We start from the raw sequence: 13,993 nt of genomic DNA, 5'->3' as shown, positions 1-13,993 counted from the left end.
GAGGAAGTCAATCTGAACTGAGTTTTCTTTCTCTCCTCTTTGTGGTTTGCTTCCCAGACTCACACCTGAAGTGATTCCCCTCAATCCAAACTGTTGAAATGAAAAGAACCGAACCTAGGAACAGAACTGAAATAAGTTTAATGTAAAATAACAACCATGTTTTTTTTTTAATTGTTTAATTGAATGGAGTGATTGTTCCCAAGAATAGAAATTTAGTTCATTTAATATTGGCTTCTTTGTGTTCATGCAACACCATCCATGTTTATACTTTCCCCAACTAAGAATAAACAAACAAACAAATAAATAAATAAATAAATAAATAAATAAAACAAAACCACCTTTTACTAAAGTAATACACCTAGTATTTACATTTATATTTGCAAGACTGTACACTATTCTTTAGTACAATTCAGATTATATGTGTGAGAGCTTTGTAGAAAGCACAAGGCATGTTATATAAAAGTTCATAAGTTATGTAAGAGATATTTTAAACTGCCAATGCTTTTTGAAAAAATAATTTGAATAAGAATGTTTCTCTCTTTTTAATGTTGGTCTGTACATTTTGTAGATATTGAAATTTAATTTGCAAAATATTTTGAAAATAGTGCGTTGGGGATCATTATAACATATTCTTTCAGCAGAAAATGTTGAACTTCTAGCCTTTGCTAGGGCTATTATACTATATATAAAAATTATATCTCACTCATATTTGAAAATATATACAAATACAATAAAATATTTTATTTCCATATTAATATATAGTTCTTTTTCTTCTTTTTTATTATTTATTTTCTTGTTTTTACATCCTAAACAAAGCTTCCCCCACACCCTCATCCCATCCCCTCTCCCCTATTTCTCTCTTCCCCTCCTCCATCCCATACACTCCTCATCCACTGTTTCTCTTCAGATCAGGTAGGCCTCCCATAGATATCAGCTAGCCAACCTATATAAAACTGCACTGAGACCAGGTACCCCTCCTCCACCAAGGTTGAATGAGGCAATTCAGCAGGAGGAATGGAACCCCAAATCAGGCAATAGATTCAGAGACATCCAGCTGCTCTCACTTCTAGGTGTCCCACATGAAGACAAAGGTACATAACTGTCACATATATGCAGAGGGCCTAGGTTAGTTCCATGCAGGCTCCCTGCTTGTCTGATCAGTCTCTGTGAGCCCCTATGAGCCCAGGTAAGTTGGTTTTCTGAGTTTCCTTGTGGTGCCCTTGACAGCACTGGGTTCTGCAATCCTTCCTCCCCATCCCTGAGCTCTGCCTGATGTTTAGCTGTGGGTCTCTGCATCTGTTTCCATCAGTTGCTGGGTAAAGCCTCTCTGATGCCAGTTGGGCTAGGAAACAATCTCTGAGTATAGAAGAATATCAGGAGTCATTTCATTGATTTTGTTGTTGTTGCCATTCATGTTTGGTTCTATCCTAGGTCTCTGGGGTATCCTGCTTCTGGGTCCTGGCCTTCAGTGGGGAGCTCCCTCTCAGGGTATGGGTCTCCAGCTGTGCTAGTCATCAGTTGGCCACTCACTCCCACAATATCTGTGACATCTTTACCCCATCACATCTTGTAGGCAGAACAAATTGCAGGTTGAAGTTTTTGTGGCTGAGTTGGTGACCAAGACCCTCCAGCGGAAGTGTTGCCTGATTATAGGAGATGGCCAGTTCAGGGTCCACATTCCCTGTTGCTAGGAGTATTAGCTAGGGTCACCTGCATATAATCCTGGGAGTTTCCATTGGTCTAGGTTTCTATCTCATCCCAGAGATGCCCCTAGATTCCACTTGTCTCTCCCAGTACTTTCTCCCTCCATCTGCCTCACAACTGGTCCCTGCAATATAGTTTGTTTTCCATGCCATCATAATGATTAAGTGAAGACATATTCCAATATGTGGTATGACTAAATTTGATATGTGTAGAAACCAGGAATATATAATAAAGTTTTCTGTATAAGGTACTATTGTAATTTGGTAATTTGGTAATGTAAATTAAGACAAAATCTGTGGTGTATGAATGTATTCAATATATTTACCATATATAGATCAAACATGTAAAGGGCTGTAATTCACAGATTTCTTCTTCCATTTTTTATCTTATGTTTCTTTTCTGGTTGATTCATTTAGCATTCATAAAATGTTAAATTTTTATGAAATATACAATTTAACATGTCATAAACACTACAACTAGAAGTGAAGTATTATAGATTATTTTATTAGAATAAAATGACAATTTATATAATATATTTTCAATTTTAAGCAAGATTACAGAAAACATTTATGAGCACATTCTCCTTGGCCTTCATTCTAGAGTCAAAAACAATTTACTTTCCAATTGGTATGACTTCAAAGAAAATAGTAACATTATTTTCCTGTGTTTTGTAGTCAACATCCTTCAGAATAATTATTAAAATCAGTACAAACAACAATAATAGTGAAACAGACCAATTAGTGAGAAACTTCCTTATACTCTCAACAACTCAACAAGTTATCAAAGATGCTATAAACACTGGCCCCCACCTACTTCCTTCTATTAAATTAAATAAAATATATAATTTCAGAATTCATATTCTGTAGCTAGAGTTTTCCTGCCTGGCCCACAGTCAGGACAAATCTCTCTCACCCGCCAGTCCCACAGCCACTCAGACCCAACCAAATAAACATAGAGGCTTATATTGCTTACAAACTGTATGGCCGTGGCAGGCTTCTTTCTAACTGTTCTTATATCTTAAATTAATCCATTTCCATTAATCTATATCTTGCCACATGGCTCGTGGCTTACCGGGATCTTCCCATGCGGCTTGTCATGGTGGCTGCTGGCAGTGTCTCCCTCTCAGCCTTCCACTTCCCAGAATTCTTTTCCTTGTCCCGCCTATACTTCCTGCCTAGCCAATGGCCAATCAGTGATTTATTTACTGACCAATCAGCAACACACTTGACATACAGACCATCCCACAGCAATATTCAGCTTCATTTTTTTTATTAGTTCTGAAAATTTTCTGTTTTATCCTTGTATATCTTCATCTTTACTTTCAGATCGGAACAGTGGATCAATGTCCATTTTTCTATATAAATTCAATGTCCAGGTAAAAGTGTGCCTTCTTCAATACGTACTTAAAAGGATTTATACTTCAGATACCAGAGATTCACTCAGCGTCTTAATTGTATTTATATGAACCATCAATCTTTATGTTATCTGAATTGCTTAGAAACATCAACTTGTTTTTTTTAACTTCTAAATAAATAGCATACATATTTACTTTAAATATATATTATATATAATTTGAAAATATGAACTAAGATTGCTCTGCTTGTATCAGGGAACATAGTGTGTGATATTTTACTTGTGCTCTAACAAATAAAGCTTGCCTGAAAATCAGAAGGAGGAATTAGCCACTAGTTAATCATAGAGGTCTGGAGGTCTGTACACACAGACAGGAAGTGATAGAGCTAGGCATAGAGAGGAAGTGATAAGGCAGGGTGGAGCGAGGAGTTACCTCCTTCAGGGAAGGATTTCGTAGGGGTAAGAACTAGTGGCTTGCTGCTCTGCCTCTCTGATCTTTCAGCTTTGACCCCAATATCTGGCTCTGGGTTTTTTATTGATAAGACTGTTAGCAATTTGTGTGACATCTGGCTACAGGTTCCTTTGGGCATCTGAGGTCACACAGCAGCTCTCCCAGCTGCTGCAGAAACTGCAGCTGCGCAGAAGCAGAGGTGCAGAGGGAGGTGGCTAGGATTTTGCACTGATGAGCAGCTCTGGGCAAGGCTGCCTGGTCAGTCTGGGGGTCTGAAACTATGAGGCAATGGGAGAAGGGGCCCCAGGGCTCTTATTCTTGGTGTCTTTTTTACTCAGCTGCTTTTGTGGAGCTGACTCCATCCTGAGCTCCTGCTTTTCAGGTGCCAATCAAGTATGCTGGCCCTTGCTGGCCTTGGAAGGACCTATGTCATGTGGCTACCATCAGGTGCGATTTTTACCACCAGAAGCCTGAAAACAATTTTTCTCCATTATGCTGTGGGATGTCTTTCTATATGCTGTGAATATGTGTCGTGCCCATTGGCTAATAAATAAAGCTGCATTGACCTGTGGCAGGGTAGGATGGATCCAGAAGGGACAATCTAAGAGAGATAGGGAGAGAAGAACAGTGGTGGGAGTGATGCAAAACCACCATCCTAGGAGAAACATGTAATGGGAAACAGGTAAAGCCAGGGATCATGTGGCGATACACAGATTAATAGTTATGGTTTTATTTAAGATGATAAGATCTAGCTAGCAAGAGGCCTGCTATAGGCCATACAGTTTGTAAATAGTATAAGCCTCTGAGTGATTATTTTATAAGTGGCTGCAGGACCTCGGGGCCAGGTGGGACAGGAGAGACCTTCCGGCTACAATAGTGTCACCAATTAAAAAAGCTATTTGTATATAAAATAGCATCAATAATAGTAGTTTATTCAATGCTTCCTAAATACTGGCACCATGGTCACTGTATGTCATAAATTATTCACAATCAAACTTCAAAACATTACCTTATATTTACCCTTTTTTATGTTCCCCATTATATCTGTTAGAGAAGAGGAAACCTAAAAAGAGTTCATGATTTTAAAATGTTCTCAAATACACCAATGATCAGTCATAGAAGACATCTTTTAAAAGAATAATAACATACTCTGTTTTTTCATCCTTTTACTCAGATACAGGTGGCATTTCTGTGGCTGGCATCGATCTCTATTGCCTTCAGTTCCTTTAAAATAGGCACATTTTAAGAAAGATGGCATTGCCGGGCGGTGGTGGTGCACGCCTTTAATCCTAGGACTTGGGAGGGAGAGCCAGGTGGTTCTCTGTGAGTTCGAGGCCAGCCTGGGCGACCAAGTGAGTTCCAGGAAAAGGCACAAAGCTACATAGAGAAACCTTGTCTCGAAAAACCAAAAAAAAAAGGCATCAATAAACATACTTCTAGAAACATCCATTTCCCAAGTAATGTTTATTTTACAGTTTAAATTGCAAATATATACAAGTTTTAAAACCTATAAATACATTATGAAATGTCACCTGGAAAAAGTCTTTTCCATTTTTTTTTTTTTGTGAGATTTTAAGTCACAGTGAGATGTGGTAATTTCTAAACTTAGGCTAAAGCTGAGCCTTCAGATCTTTGGAAATTACTGACATCATTTCCTCAACAGATGCCTGGCAGAATAGCCAGCTATGTATAGCTCAGGAGGAAAGTTGTCTGAGGATAGTGAGAAATTTGTTGATGCTTGAATTCTCAAAGCTAACTGTTTTAGTTCATTTTTAATTGGCTAATGTGATTCACAAATACTAATGGAAACAGGTCCTCATCTTCTTTTGATAAAGACCTCAGCATTTTAATAAAATCAAAAGAAAAATATTTTAAAGTGAAATAAATTCTTTACCAGAAATTTTCCCTGTCTGCTATGAGTGTGGAAAAAATATACTTGTTCCCCAATATTGAGTACTGATCTTATTTCTGCATTACCCAGATCATACATATTTGAAAACAGAATACCTGAGTATATCATCTCCTTGGAAAATTCAATGATGAAGAAATACACATCGGAGGCTGGAAAGATGGCTCAGAGGTTAAGAACTCTGGCTACTCTTCAGGAGGATTCAAATTCAGTTCCCAGCACCCACATTTCCGGTTGTTATGAATAGAATGTCAATGAACATCTTTCAGCAAGTGTCTCTGTAGTAGCATGTTGAGTCCTTTGTGTATATTACCAAGTGTAGTGCCTCAGTCAGTGTTCTATTGCTGTGAAAAGCACCATGGTTACAACAACTCTTATAAAAGAAAGCATTTAATAGGGGCCTACTTACAGTTTCAGAGATTTAGTCCATTATCATTCTGTAACATGGCAACAGGCAGGGAGATGGTGCTCGAGAGTAGCTGAGTTCTATATACAAATCCACAGGCAGCAAGCAAGGAGAGACACTGGAACTGGCTTTAGCCTTTGAAAACCCCAAAATCTACCACCCCTGTGACACACTTTCTCCAAAAGGAACACCTACTCCTACTACATCATACCTCTTCAAGTGCCTTTACCTGATGACCAAACATCCAAATACATGAGTTTATGTGAACTATTCTTACTCAAACCACTACAAGTTGTAGAGTTGAATTGTGAAGTAGATTGATTTACATCTTAATGAGGGACTGACACAGTGATTTCCATAGTGACTGTACAAGTTTGCAGACTCACCTGCAATGAATGAGTGTTCCTCTTATTCCATGTCCTTGCTAGAATGAACTGTGATTTGTTTTATTGATCTTTGTCTTTCTGGAGGGTGTGAGATGAAATCTCTAAGTAGTTTTGATTTGCATTTGCTGATGGCTAAGGATGTTTATCATTTTTTAGTGTTTCTCAACCACTTACAATTCCTGTTTTGAGAATTCTTGGTCTAGACCTTTGTGGGAGTCCATCTCTCACCTTTCAAAGAGTTGTTGAGGGGAGGAGAGAGGTATGAGGAAATACTAAATTAGAAGATAGAAGGAGACAATCAGTAAGACAGAAATATGGGATAGTATCAGGAGGGCACTGGGGCAATACCCAGTCACCTTGAAGTTTATTCCAAAGAACATTTTATACAATGCCAAGGAGAAGGGCAAAAGACCTCCCCCTTTCAAGATCAAAGCACAGCATACAGCCAAGTGTAGACCCTTCAAAACACCCGGTAACCACGCCCATGGCCAAATCATCTCATTATGCAGTCCTGCTGGGTAAAGCAAGCTCGGATTCTCTGAACTTGAGTAAGATCTTAGGAGGGAGCCCCATGGGCCCCCACAGACTTTTACTCAATTTTTAATTGTGTTTTTTTTTTCTTTTGGGATATCAATTGTTTTTTGAAATGATTATATATTTTAGATATTGGCCCTCTATCTGATGTGTAGCAGAAAGAATATTATTTCTGTCCGTAGACTGCCAATTTGTCCAAATGATGATGTCTTTGCGTACAGAAGCTTTTCAGTATTATGAGGTTCCCAATATTAATTGTTGAATTTTGGTGCCTGTGCTAATGGTGTTCTGTTCAGAAAGTCTTTTTCTTTTCCAATAAGTTCACAGATAGTCTCCATTTTCTCTTCTATCAGTCTCAGTGTATCAAGTTTTATGTTGAGTTCTTTGATCCACACAGGGTTCAATTTTGTTCAGGGTGATAAGTACAGATTTATGTGGACTGCACATAGTCTTCCAGTTTGACCAGCAACATCTGTTGATGATGCTATCTTTTTTCAAGTGTGCGTTTATGGTTTCTTTATTAAAAACCAGGTGTCCATCAGTGTCTGAATTCATGTCTGTGTCTTAAATTCTATTCCATTGTTCCTTGTTTATTAGTATTGTGTGTGTGTGTGTGTGTGTGTGTGTGAGAGAGAGAGAGAGAGAGAGGGAGAGAAAGAGAGAGAGACAGAGAGACAGAGAGAGAGACAGAGAGACAGAGAGAGAGACAGAGAGACAGAGAGACAGAGAGAAAGAGAGAGTACTATGTTGTTTTTATTGCTATATCTCAGTGGTACAGCTTGAGGTTGGGTATGGTGATAGTATTTATTACTTGGAGTTGTTTTACCTGTCCTGGGTTATTTATGTTTCCATGTGGAGCTAATAATTGTACTTTCAAAATCTATGAAGAATTGTGAATTGTGTGGGAATTATGATGGGAACTGCATTAAATCTGTATATTGTTTTTGGTAAGATGATCATTTTTACTATGATAATCCAACCATTCCCTGATCATGGAAGATCATTCATTCTTCTGATATCTTCTTCAGTTTATTTCTTCAATGTCTAAGTTTTTGTTACACTAGTATTTCCTTCTTTTGCTTGGCTATAGTTACCACAATATACTTTATATTACTTGAGGCTATTGTAAAAAGAGTTTATTGTAAAAGGAGTTGATTGATTTCTTTCTTGGTCCATTTGTCATTTGAATATTGGAAAGCTACTAATATTTTTTTTAGGTTTTTTTTTTTTTTTAATCTAGCTGCTTTACTCACAGTGTTTATCAGTTAGGGAGGTTTCTAGTTGGACTTTTTAGGGTCATTTATGTATACTATCATATAATCTGCAAATAACAATACTGTGACTTCTTGCTTTTCAATTTGTTTCCCTTTGACCTACTTCAGTGGTCTTATTGCTCTAGCTAAGACAATAAGTACTATATTGAATAGGTAAAGAGAGCTAAAAATCTTGTCTTGTTCTTGATTTTAGTGAAATTGCTTTAAGTTTCTCTCCATTTAAGTTGATATTGTCTGTGGGCTTGCTATAAACTGCCTTTGTTATGTATAGGTAAGCTTCCTGTATCCCTCTTCTCTCCAGGGCTTCTATCATAAAGGGGTGCTGTATTTTGTCTCAGGGCTTTTCTGCATCTAATGAGATAGTCTTGTGGTTTTCATCTTTCGGGTTGTTTGTATGGTAGATTACTTTATTTGTTTTAAATATATTGAATAATCTCTGCACCTTTTAAGATGAAGCCTACTTGATAATGGTGAATGTTCTTTTGATGTATACTTGGATTAGGTTTGCAAGTACTTTATTTTGAAATTTTGATTCTCTGTACATGAGGGAAATTGGTCTGTAATTCTCTTTTTTTGGTCTTTATGTGATTTAGCTACCAGCATAACTGTGACCTCCTAAAATTAATTGGGAAATATAACTTCTGTTTCTATTTTATGGAATAATTAAAGGAGTATTGACATCAAATCTACTTTGAAAGTCTGGTAGAATTCTGAACTGAAACCATCTGGCCCTGGGCTTGTTTTGATTGGGAGACTTTAAGGGCTTCTGCTCTTTCATTAGAGTTATAGGTCTATTTTTATTGCTTATCTGATTTTTGATTTAATTTAGTAAGACATATATATTGAGACAATTATTCCCTTCTTATAGATTTTTGAATTTGGTGGGGTACAGGTTTTTAAAGCATGTCCTAACTGTTCTCTGGATTTTCTCAATGCCTGTAGTGTGTGCCCCCACCTATTATTACTAATTTTGTTAATTCAGTTATTATCTCTCTGCCTATCAGTTCATTCAGAAACAGATTGTCAATATTACTGATTTTACCAAAAATTACTTTCATTGATACTTTATATTTTTGTTTGTTTGTTTTTCTGTTTAAATTTCATTGATTTCAGCTCTGAGTTTGATTATGTCTTGGCATGTATGCTTTGGGATGTGACTTCCTCTTTTTGTTCTAGAGCTTTCCAGTGTGTTTGAAGTTTACTAGTATTACAGGTCTTTTTTTTTTTAATTGACGCACCTAATGCTATGAACTTGGCTCTTAGAATCATCTTCATTCTGTTACATTTGGTTATGTTGTGTGTGCATTTTCATTCAATTTTAGAAAGCCTTTAATTTTCTGTCATTTATGACTTTTCATTTAGTAGTATGCTCTTCAGTTTCCATGAGTTTATAGGCTTTCTATTGTTTCTATTGTGGTTGATATCCATCTTTAATACCTCAGATTAAAGTCAGATGAGATTCAGGGTGTTATTTGGGTTTTATTAGACCTGTTGAGACTTACTTTATGTCTGAGTATGTAGTGAAACTTAGGAAAGTTGCATGAGTTATTGGTAAAAATGTGTATTATTTTCTATTTCAATGAAATCTTCTATAAAAATTCCTTAAGTCCATTTATTTATATTTCAGTTAGCTCCAGAATTTCTCTGTTTAATTTTTGTCTTGATGACATGTTTATTGGCAAGAGTGGGGTTTTGAAGTGTCCCACTATCAGCGTGTGAAGGTCAATACGTGATTTAAGCTGTAATAGTGTTTCTTTTATGAATTTGTTTGACCTTGTATTTGGGGAATAGATGTTAAGAACTGAAATGTCATCTTGGTGGATTTTTCTTTTGATGAGTTTGTAGTGTCCTTCCCTATCTCTTCTGATTAGTCTTGGTTTGAATTCTTTTTTTGTCAGATATTTAAATTGCAGCAGCAGCTTACATCTTATGTCCGTTTGCTTGAACTATCTTTTTCCATCCTTTTATTCTGAGGTGATTTCTATCCTTCATATTAACGTGCTTTGTTTTGGATATTGCAGGAGGATGGATCCTGTTTTCACATCTAATCTGCTATTCTGTATCTTTTCATTCTGTAATTGAGACCATTGATATGGAGAGTTATCAAGGAGCATTGTTTGCTGATTCCTGTTATTGATTGTTGCTTTACACTGGAGTCTAGGTATTTGAGTTTGAGAAAGACTGTAATGCTAGGCTCTGATATCTGGTCTTCCCTTTGTTGTATGGCTGGTGATGTTGTTGTTGTTGTTGTTGGTATTGTTTGTTTGTTTTCAGCTTCTGTTGCCCTCCATGGTTCATAGGAGGGTATGATAGTTCTGTGTTGCTTGATAGGGAATTCTTCTGGGATCATGATAGATGTGGTCGCTGAGGTTCTGGGTAAAGTGAGTTTCTAGATATTGGGAGCTGACACTGATGAATGGGGAGAGGTTATCATGTAGTGGGTGTGGGGGCATGAGGGAGCCCACAAGAGAGGAAAATAAGGTGTTAGGGCAGGATCTACTAGTCCCTTGGGAATGTGGGCAAAGGGTGAGAAGACCCAACATGTAGTCTGCTATAGAGCTGCGATGAAATCGTGGGACTCGGTTCAGGGGACCTGAGGGGCAGTGAGATTCTGAAGGTCCCTTACTCGCATTGCTGGCTTACTTGCTTTGCTGGCTGGCAGGTTCACAACGAATGCCGGATGGAGTTTGGAATGAGATAAAGTTATACGTTGGGGGAAAGTAGGTTGAAGAAGAAGGCGTATGTGATTCACTGGAACTGAGGCTGAGGAGTAGGGGAAAGCAGCAATTACCTGCTATGGCGCTGTAGGTGAGATACAGAATACATTTGTAGGAGATGACGGAGAGGTGGAAATCTGCCCTTAGTCTACTCTTGTCTTGGCTTGAAAGGCCTGGAGGTTCCCAGAGGATGCCTGCTGGAGCTTGGGGCTGAGAGAATGGGTGACTGGGAGAAAGAAAGTTTGGAGTGGAAAATCTGTGTGATCCAGTGGAGCTGGGGAGAGAGAAGGGGAGGCTATAACAAGTGGTCTGTTACAGAGCTGGGAATCAGACTAGGGGAATGGATTTGGAGGAGAGAAGGGAGAGGTGAAGATTTGCAATTAGCCTACCTATTTCCACCGCTGGAGTGCATTTTCTAGGTCTTAACTATTCAAGACTATTAAATGCCACTGTAACTGATGATTATATTTCTTACAGCATATTTTTAAAGAGATGCATAACCTTAAAGAATATAAAGCATTTTGTTAAGGATGTTACACATAGAAGAGAAAAATAGAGAAAAGACCTTTCAATTTCTCAGAAATACTTTTTCAGTGTACATATTGGCCATAAATTGGTAGAACAAAAATCCTGAAAAATATTTTATCAGAAATTAAACTTATCAAAAATATCAAACTTAACAACTTACATTGTTTGTTATATGGCGTCTGTGAAAAAAGGAGTTTAACCTTTATTTGTGCTTCTTCAAATCAGAGAAGTACTAGTTCAAAGAGTAAAAGCAATGTCCAGTATCTCCTTATAGAGATGGAATAGCAAATATATTAAATAGTTATAATTGTGTACAGTACTTAGCATTAGCATTTAAAATATTGTTAGTCCATATTAACCCTAACACCACAAATAGTGAGTCTCACGGGGATATTTACTTTCACACACATACTTTGGTAACATTCACCTTCCGTCACTCATTGCTTCCTCATCCTCTTCATCTCTCTCTTCCTAACAGTCCTACCTTCATGCTATCTTTCTTTCCCTAGAGAATCTTACAGCTTTATCATCTGTGAAAGATATTTAAGCTCTGCTTCATGATCTCAATGAGATTTTTTTGGGGAGGAGTTTAGAAGTTCTTTCAGGAAGATTTGAAGCAGGAACAGCAATTAGACATTGCAGGTGTTCAGGAAATAAATGTCTAGACAAAAATTAGCTAGTGGAATATACTTAAAATAAAATATGGCTGTAGTATAATTAGACGAGTAGAAGTTCAGAGTGTGAATTCAGAAAAGCAAGGAAAGCTCGGGTCCCAGGGATCTTCTTTAAAGTTTGAATGCTGTCCCTCAAATAAGGTGACCCCTGTGTTTTCGAGCAAAGGATAACCAAGGTGTGAAAAATTTGAGGGTTCTGTCAACTTATATGAAATTAAAGTATGGGAAGTATAAAGGCAAGGGTAGGAAATGGGAAAACAATTAAAGTCTTTTATGAGGTGGGAGGATTGCAATGTTTTTGTTCACAGAGAAGCTGACACTGAAGTAGGGTTACCCCACCTTTTAAGACCTAAGCATTTTTACTTCAGGGTGTACTGCAGAGCCCACAGTACAGCAAAGAAACTATGAGCTGGAGAAGGAAATGATAACACAGTCCTAGGATAAGTAGCCATAAGAAGTTCAGCCATGAAGTGAAAGTTCAATCAGGAACTTCAGCATAATTTCTCCAGTTGGCTCCTGTGGATGTTGCAAGTACACAATTTTACAACAGTCTCTCTATTTGATATTCTTTTTCAGTTTATTTTTTGAGATTATAATACAATTACAATATATATTCCTTCTCTTTTCTCCTTCCAAACCTTCAGATGTAGCCACTCCTTGCTCTTTCCTATTCATAGCCTATTTTCTTTAGTAGCTACTATATAGGTGTGTGTGTGTGTGTGTGTGTGTGTGTGTGTGTGTGTGTGACTATGTGTAGGCAACTGAATGGCATTATGAATTTATTTGACTACTATTCTGTCACATTTAATGTTATACTCTTCTGCTTATATCCAGATACTAGTCGAAACCATGAATGAACTGTCAGTTCTTCTTTTTTTTTTTTTTTTATTTTGGTTTTTTCGAGACAGGGTTTCTCTGTGTAGCTTTGCGCCTTTCCTGGGACTCACTTGGTAGTCCAGGCTGGCCTCGAACTCACAGAGATCCACCTGGCTCTGCCTCCCGAGTGCTGGGATTAAAGGCGTGTGCCACCACGGCACGGTGAACTGTTAGTTCTTAATCATTTGCATACTTTGACTATTAGTTCAAAAAGAGTCTATATTTGTTTCTTTAGTCATTTTGTTATATTTAATATTTTAGTCATTTATTTCATATTTAAATGGAAGGCCTTTTAAGTCCATCTGCTTTTCTGTTTTAGAAAATACATAGGTAATGGCAGGAATTATTTTTAATTGACAACATTGGTGTTTAGTGCATTACTAGAAACAATTTTTGCTTTATCTATTCTACTAAGCAAATGTATTAGTGGAATATCACCCGTCTCTTTAATATTCACTCTCAGGACACCCTCTGCCTTACTCTTTCATGTAGAGTTGCAGCTGGCCTTTCAAATCAGTAGGTATGTCTTGCTCAATTAATTTTGGCAAAGTTCACTTAGCAGGAGCTGTCTTATCAGTTCTTGACAACTGAGAATATAATTCCATCATAGCACAAGTGTTTCCAACTTTAGTAAATTGAAAAATATATGAAATCATTTTTAGAAAAAAATGTTCTCAAACATCAACATTATGAATATATCATAAATTTTTACTTCAAATTGTTTTGTTGAGAATATTTTGCAAGTACAATTTTCTTATTACACAGTTATGACCAAGTTATGACCAAGTTATCAAAAGGTAACTCTTTTTAAGAGTTATTTTTGTTATTTTTAACTATGTGTATGTATGTGTTCTTCTATGTGGGTATGTGCATATGAGCATAGGTGTCTGTGGAGGTCAGACAGGAGCATTGGATTCCCTGGAGCTGGTGTTACAGACACTTGGGACCAATCCAAGTAAGGCACTGGGAACTGAATTCAGGTTTTCCAGATGAGCAGTAAAGTACTCTAAATCGCTGAGCCATCTCTCCAATTCTATGCTACCTATATTATTGCATTTTGGTAGCTATACATATAATTCTTATTTGTTCATACATACCAACATCTCTAAGATAAGCATGTGATTAAAATAACTCAGGCAATGTTGCTAAATTTGAAAGTGTGTAATAACTACCTGGAGTTT

This window comes from Peromyscus eremicus, chromosome 16_21 (genome assembly GCF_949786415.1).
Source record: "Peromyscus eremicus chromosome 16_21, PerEre_H2_v1, whole genome shotgun sequence".
NCBI lineage: Eukaryota > Metazoa > Chordata > Mammalia > Rodentia > Cricetidae > Peromyscus > Peromyscus eremicus.
The sequence above is the reverse complement of the archived record's forward strand: the minus strand, read 5'-3'. Positions refer to the sequence as shown.